Raw genomic sequence first — 6,638 nt, 5'->3', positions numbered from 1 at the left:
CACACACACACACACACACACACACACACAAATGCTTGGTGTGAGTTTGAAGCTGTCAGCTCTGGGATTCGAATCAACCATGTGGGAGTTCAACACCTTAACCGTTATGTCACCTGCTGGCCCCAACATATAAACTTTTGAAAAATTTAAAATGATAGGTAGCCAGCCAGATAGAACTCCCATGGGCTATACATTTGCCAATCTCTGCTCTATCGTATCACCCTTTCTTACCCTATTCTTATCATTATTTGAAATTACATTGTAAGTTTATTTATTTATATTTTATGTACCCTCATTCAAATATAAATTCTTTAAGAATAGGGACCATATGTATCTCTTTCCCCTAAGTATCCTCAGTGCTTAGAGCAGTACTTGTTAAGAAAAAGAATCTAATAAGCATTCACTGAATGACCAAGTGAGTGGTTACATAGTAGCATAGTTATAAGTGTACACAGTTTTTTTGTTTTTAAAGAGACATTTTTGGCTGAACCAGCAGATGGCATATGTTTACGTCACTGTCACAGACCAGGTGGCTTCAAACTCGTGTTGGGTGCGTGTGTATGCTTGCCCAAACTCCCAGCAGGAGAATAGAGGAGAAGGGGCTGTGGCGTGGCTATCCTCCCCAGGAGGTGATTTCTCACTTTCTGTCTCTCTGTCTGTCTCTGTCTCTCTGGCAAGAGCATGTGCTCTATAGCAAAAATCTCTCAAAAAAATCAGAGACATTTTTGCTATAGTGCATACATGCACGCTGGAAAGACAGAGGGAGACTGAGCTACAAAATGCGAGAAATCATCCCCTTGGGGGGATGGAAATGCCACAATCCCTTCTCCTCCATTCTCCTCTTGGGATTTTGGACATTCATGCATACACACCCGGCATGGGTTTCAAGCCACCAGGCCCAGGATTCAAATCCTCAACTCACAGTCAGCTAAGGGGGAGTCCAGAGATGTAATCAACACGCCATCTGCTGGTCAAAAGTGGACAGCGTTTTACGACTTCACAAGACCTGTACATAAATATATCTTTTTTCATCTCTCAATAGCAATCCTTTGATAGCGCACGGAAGGAAGGATTTCTCCCATCTTATGTCTGACTAACAGTGGAAAGGTGAGTGTCTTTCTCGAGAGTGGCCATGTAGCAGTGGGCAGGGCACACCCTGAAATGTGAGTTGCTGCCTTGTGTATGCCTCCATCTGCCAGATACAGGGATCTCTTCTCTCACCATCACCCAGGCAGGCCATGTTTTGCTCACAGGATCACACTGGCATTTTAAATGCGAGATGCTAACTACTAAAATAGAGTTGAGAAGATTTCTGTATTCACTTTCTCCAAGCAGTTTCAACCACAGTTTCATTCCAGGTGAGTCTGGATTCCTGCAAGTTTATAAAATGATTCCATCAATACCCACCACGTTCTTTTTCAACCCTCTGTGTACCATGGTGGTGCCACTTCCACACGGGGGCAGAGGGGAAATACGGAAGGGGCAAGATGGATGGCAAGTCCTGATGGTGGTGCTCTGAGCAGGTTTGGACCCATGTGGCCCACAACACTGCTTTCTCACTCTCCTACACTCTGGGCAATGGCAGCTGCAGTTCACAGGCAATGAAAACGTGAGGAACCCTCCCCTGCTTCCTGCTACACACTTAACTAGTTCATTCTCATAAGGTCTACTGAGTATCGTGGGGGATGACCGCTGAGCCATATATACTGGGGATATACAGGAAAGAACATGATCTTGAACTCAGACTGATCAGCATTCCATCGACTGAGCAGTAATCACCAACATGACCTTGAACTAACTGTGTGTGTATAAATATACATAAACGTTTAATTTGCCAACCCTGGGTGGGCTTGAGAACTATCTATAGTTTGATACCTAAAATGAAGAGACAAACACCATATCTTATTATTACGGAAATGGAATGAGATAATATCCTCTTCAGCCCTGTGTCTGGCAACCTCACACATAGCCAATGATTGTTTCCTTTCAGACCTTAAGGTGTGCACTCTGCAATGGAGAATAAGACGATCTTCAGTGTCTCACTGGACAACTGGAACTGGTAGATATCTCTGACACTATTCAGTATGGCCCTTCATTATGAATCAACAAAAAATGCCCCTGTATCAAGGCACTTGCTGTTACACACTGAAACAACATAATATAGTTGTTCGTTACTATCTGAGGAGGATTGGTCCAGGACCACTATGGATTCCTGGAACCCATGGGCACTTTAATCCCTTATATAAAATTTGGATATAACCTTTGTGCAACCTCCTGTATATTTTATGTCATCTCTGGATTACTTATAACATTGTAACACCTAGAATAATGCAAAAGCTATGTAAATAATTGTTATACTGTTTTTTCTTTGTATTATTTTATTGTATCACTTATTTACTTATTTACTTATATTTCCAATTTGCAGTTGGTTGAACCTAGGCATACGAAGGGCTGACTGTAACAACTACAGAAATCTAAAGTGACAGTGATGTGAACAGCACTGTAGGTTAGGGCAGTGCACACACATCCAACCATAGGAACAGCCCTTGTCAGAATCCCTACTATATTAATTCAGAGAGGAGAAATGTTAATACAAACTAGACTAGTCAGCTACAGGCACATAGACAAAAAAAATCTTGAATTGATATTTAAAAAATTCTTTTAGATTTTTGCAATAGGGTCCATGCACTCACTGATGAGACAGACAGTGAGAGGGAAAGTGAGAAATCATCCCCCAGAGAGATTGACCGCACCACAATCCCTTCTCCTCTGGCCACACCACAATCCCTTCTCCTCTAGTCTTGAACACACATGCACATGTCCTGGTGTGATTTTCAAGGTTCTGGGTTTGGGATTCGAACCACGGTCAGCCATGTGGGAATCCAGTGCCTTAACCGCCACAGTACCTGATGACCCCAGTTTGAATTAGATTTTAGGATGATGAAAACTGGAGCTGGGTGAGGGAAATAAAGAAGCATTTAGCTGGCACCATGGGTGGCCAGCCAGGAGAGCTCTGGGGAGTTGCCAGGCTGGGAATATCAACTGGTTCTCAGAAGAGCTCCCCATGAATGCTCCCACGCTGGGTCCTTTGGTGAAGAACGACACACAGGCCAACATGACACCCAGATCAGAACACACATTTTCATGCCAAACAGAAGACTTTGGAGAAGCAGGGAATGCAATGCTGTACTTGGCTGCTTTCTGGAATTCAAAATACCAACTATTTGGAAGTATATTCCCAGCCACAACAAAGAGGCTCTGTAGGACAGGGGATCCTGGGAGGCAGCAAGTCTGCTCATGAATTCTCTTTTAATTCAATAAGCCATGTGAAATGTCCTGTTCATGGAACAATCCTAAAACTGGGGCCAACTTGAACTTTGCTGTCATTGAAACTACTGTGTTAATTTCACTGACCAGGGTTACCATAGGCCTATAGTAGTGGGAGTAGTGGGAAAGCCTTTTTTTTTTTTTTTTTTTTTTGAACTATAGGGCCTGTGTGCTCACAGGAGAGACAGAAAGCAAGAAATCACCCCTCCCCCCCAAGGGGATGACCATGCTGCAATCCCTTCTCCTCCATTTTCCTCTCGGGATTTTGGGCATGCACGCACACGCGCCTGTTATGAGTTTAAGCCACCGGCTCCGGGACTTGGACTGAGGTAGACCACATGGAAGCCCAGGGCCTTTACCACTATGCCACCTGCTGGCCTGATTACAGTAGTTTTTTAAAGGGAAGGATGTGATGAGGTGTTTCGGACAACATCTACTTTTGACAGGGACTCCCATTAGCCCTAATCCAAAGCCTTCTACGAAGAATTGGATTTTTTGTCTGTATTAGTTAAAATCTACATCCTGAGGACCATAGTATCTTTGTGTTATTATCTACTTAATTATGTGAAAAATAGAACCAATTTCAAAGAGGCATCTGGGTATAACAGAATAGCAAAGGATTTGAGAGGAGACACCCACTGTGAAATGTTCTTCTGTAATAAGCCATCTGGATGACCTTCGAGAAGCCTGACCTCTCTAAAGAGTTTTCACATCAGTAAAATGGGAGACAATACTGTTTTCTCAGACTAATTTAGGATGTGCAAATTATAGCCTGAGGAAGGTAAATTGATTTCATCCCACTAGTAATATCTGATGAAACAAGGAAAGCTGCCTAGGATGGAGAGTTGAGAAAGATCCTGAATCTACCTAAGGGCTCAGCAAGAAACTCTCCTGTGATGAGGAGTGGGAGAGAGGAGGAGACAACATAACTACCCGTCATCACTACATGGGGAGTGGACTTCCTCTAGCCAGCGTCCAAGGGAACAAGGTAAGTGCAGACAGATGACTTCTCCGGGTGTTCTGGTTAACAGGGTACTGATTCCTAACCACCAGTCTGAATCCTTCTGTTTGCTATGCAAGGAACAGAACTAGCTTCCCTGTGGACAACCTCCCTAGCCAGGTCAGGGGTGGCCACCTTCCTCAGGGCCCAGAAGTCATGGCTGCCTACCTGATGCTCTGCTCTGGGGTCCTACTATTTGATATTCCACCAGGAGATATTTCCTTCCTCTGGCTTTTCATTGTTTGGTCTTCATTATAATGAACAGTTTCCGGGAGGATCAACACATTCATTCAACTCACAGAAAGCTCATAAGATATCCCTTTTCTTTGCCCCAGCTTGGGGCAGGCAAGCACTGGACAGCTGGGCAAGCGAGCACTGACGGGAGTGACGTGTGGTCAGCAGAGATGAGCCACAGGAATCTCCAGTACATGGAGGATAGGGGCTGCAGGGTGGTGCTAAACATCATATCATTTTCAGTACAGCTACTACACCGGTGCACACTCAGACGAGGAATGAGAAGAGACTTTTCCCCACCAGGGAAAGTGGGAGGACAGGGCAAGCTTTATGTGTCTCACTTAAGTACCGAGACTCCTACCGGATGTCTCTGACTACCTGACAGTGAGTGTCCTGGTCTCCTTCTGCTTCCAGCACCTCTCCTGGAGCTCTTGAGATCCTCAGCATCATTAAGAATCAGAAGTTGCAAGGACCTTCCAGCTAACAGGGGGTCCCAGACTTTTCTAAGACTTGACAGTCTGAGAAAACAGAGATTAAATGCAGAGCCCTTGGAAAGCAGAAGCCGGGGCATGTGCAATACAAGGACCACCCCTTCGAGAGAAACTGGGTAGTAAAAGGCTAAGAAAGGGGTGCAACATGTGGAGTCCGTCCTTTTCTCTGTGTTGGAATTCCATGTGCTAGTTCCTCCTTACAACCCACTACAGTTTGAATGTGTCCCCTCAAAATTCAGGCATTACAATTTGGTAAGCCATTCTGAAGGCAAGAAGGTGGAAACTTAATCTGACAATGGGGTCAAAGTCAGAGCCTTTGAGAGATGATCAGGATTGGATAAGGTTATCAAGGTGGGGCCCCTGCCTGAACGCTGGTGAATTTATGAGGTGAGGAATGAGAGTCAGGGACAAGCTCTGCTTTACACAGGCTCCTGTGATGCAGCAAGAAGACCCTCAGCAGGTGCCAGCACCACGCGCCTAGATTTCTCAGAACTATGCACTAAAAAAAATCTCTATTCTCTTAAATGACCCAAACCTAAGTATTCCTATTATTAGCAACAGAGCAAGCTCGAACTCTACCTAGTAAGGATAAATATACCCTTTTTCAGAAAACCAAAATTCTGGAAGTCTAATGAATTCATTTAAGATCACAGAATTACTAAAATGAGAACAATGTGGGTCTAATAGTCAAGGCCCGCTTCCTTTTCGTGCATTGCAGTGTATGCAGCTCACCTTGTAAGGCAACGCACCAGTGATCTTAGCACAGAGAAGCAGAACAAGAGACTTAATAAATGGACTTGTCAATAGGAAGTCTGGGTTTCCAGGTGCAGCTTAAGTTCAGTCGCTAGCAGTGATAGGTAAAGCTGAATACAACTGTGAAATCCTCTGCTCAGGCAAAGGATTTAACTTACCTTCTTAACTTCTAGTGTGAAAGGAGAACACTGGCATACATAATTCATAAAAAGCACTTTGTTTTAGACTTTCTCATATTTTCATTTTAATTGATTTTCTCGTATTTTAATTGGGACTTTAATATGTAGTGTCACAGGGAACCATGAAACAGCCCGTTATGTGTAGGCCTGGAGAGAGGATGACGTTATACTCTGTGTATTTGATTCAGCATGATCAATATTTCTGCTGTTACATTTCACTGGGAAAAAATTTCACAGAGACTAGCAAGGAGCCTACTGAAATTATTTCATTTAGGCAACTCCTGGCCCCGCAGGTCCTGTTACAATTGCCTTCCTTTCATTTTTTAAAAAGCACTAAACTCTCAAGAACATCAGCAAAGCTGTAGAACTGTTGACAATCAGCAAATCTCCAAGCAAGTTTGCCATCATCCATTCTGATTCATTATAATCATTGAGATTTTAGGTCACACAAGAGCCATCTGTGAAGCAGCCTCCCCAGATGATTAAAACACTCCTGTACAATGTACATTTACAAATTGAAAATTAATGAGAAAACATGTTTAAAAACTGACTATAGCTACCCAAGGGTTTAAAAACACTTTAAAATGCATAAAGAAATCACTTGGCTATGCAGTCCTCCTTAGTGACAAATAAGTTGCATTACTTCTCAGAATT

General features: G+C 43.4%; 1 protein-coding gene and 1 long non-coding RNA gene across 4 annotated transcripts in view; one reads left to right on the top strand and one right to left on the bottom strand.

Moving 5' to 3' along the window:
- Window positions 1–6,638, bottom strand: part of CTNNA2 (catenin alpha 2) — a 917,008-nt gene that overhangs the window by 675,333 nt on the left and 235,037 nt on the right. The window lies entirely within an intron of this gene.
- The window catches only part of LOC102470604 (uncharacterized), a 12,460-nt gene that overhangs the window by 3,491 nt on the left and 2,331 nt on the right, over window positions 1–6,638 (top strand). For both annotated transcript variants that reach the window (XR_337512.2, XR_003548028.1), the window contains 2 exons: window positions 1,043–1,107; window positions 4,132–4,315. This is a non-coding gene — a long non-coding RNA (uncharacterized LOC102470604). The remainder of the gene's footprint in view (window positions 1–1,042; window positions 1,108–4,131; window positions 4,316–6,638) is intronic.

The sequence above is a fragment of the Tupaia chinensis genome, unplaced genomic scaffold (assembly GCF_000334495.1).
Source record: "Tupaia chinensis unplaced genomic scaffold, TupChi_1.0 Scaffold146837_1, whole genome shotgun sequence".
Classification (NCBI taxonomy): domain Eukaryota; kingdom Metazoa; phylum Chordata; class Mammalia; order Scandentia; family Tupaiidae; genus Tupaia; species Tupaia belangeri.
Note: the sequence above shows the minus strand (reverse complement) of the source record. Positions and strands in the feature narration are given on the sequence as shown.